The following is an 850-nucleotide window of genomic DNA, read 5'->3' on the forward strand; positions in this document are numbered from 1 at the left end:
GAACCTGGGGGCACAGAGGAAGGCACCACGGTCCCCGGCTCCCCGGCTCCCGCTCCTTGGGAGGGTGGGGGACCGCGCCTGGCAGAGCTGGGGACAGGTGACCTTGAGCTGAACTCTCGTGCCACTAAGTTTTCTAAACACGCTCGAGACCATGTCAGAACAGCGAGAGCTGGCTGGCTGCACGCAAAGGTTTTCGTTATTTCAGGAGGTGCCGCTAAGGCCCCCCCTGCCCCTCCTCCAGAGATGGCGGGAAAGGCCCCCACCTGTCCCCAGGTGTGCTAGGAGGGCTCAGCTGGAACCTCAGGGAAGAATTCAAAACAAAAGCCGAGGTAACGCACAAAGAAACACTTATTGCAGCAGGCCCCTCCTAGGGCCACGCCCTCCCCAGGTGCCGCTCAGCCACCCTTCTCCCCGGCCCATAGGCTCCTCACCTGTGCAGGTGCCGGGGGGCTGTGGCCAGGGGGCCCCTCTGCGGGAAGTTGAAATTACCCCTAGACTAGCCTTCCCCGTGTCAGAGGCAGAGGCAAGCCTGGTCCCTGCCTGGAGGGGACAGAAGGGGGGGGCCTGGACACTGGGGCCCGTGCCTGGAGGGGACAGAGGGGGACCCTGGAATGTCCTCTGAGAGGCCTGGACCCTGGAGGAGGAGGCGCAGCCCTGCAGAGGCGGGCAGAGCGGAGGCTCGGGAACAAAGGCCAGGTGAAGACATCAATCAGCCAGCAGATCGCATTTCCTGCTCTGAAAGGTCCTGTAAAACCAGGAGAAAATGGGCCTGTCATGGGGATGGATGGGCAGTGATAGTGGCCGCCCGCAGGGCCAGGCTCCCCGCCCCCTCGGGGTCCTAGCTGCGAAG

General features: G+C 63.9%; 1 long non-coding RNA gene across 1 annotated transcript in view; it reads right to left on the reverse strand.

Annotated features, from left to right (window-relative positions):
- Window positions 1-11: 11 nt before the first annotated feature.
- LOC102262444 overlaps window positions 12-850 on the reverse strand; it is a 5,626-nt gene continuing 4,787 nt past the window's right edge. Inside the window, exon 3 of the long non-coding RNA XR_314380.2 lies at window positions 12-745. This is a non-coding gene — a long non-coding RNA (uncharacterized LOC102262444). The remainder of the gene's footprint in view (window positions 746-850) is intronic.

Source organism: Myotis brandtii, unplaced genomic scaffold (assembly GCF_000412655.1).
Source record: "Myotis brandtii unplaced genomic scaffold, ASM41265v1 scaffold632, whole genome shotgun sequence".
NCBI lineage: Eukaryota > Metazoa > Chordata > Mammalia > Chiroptera > Vespertilionidae > Myotis > Myotis brandtii.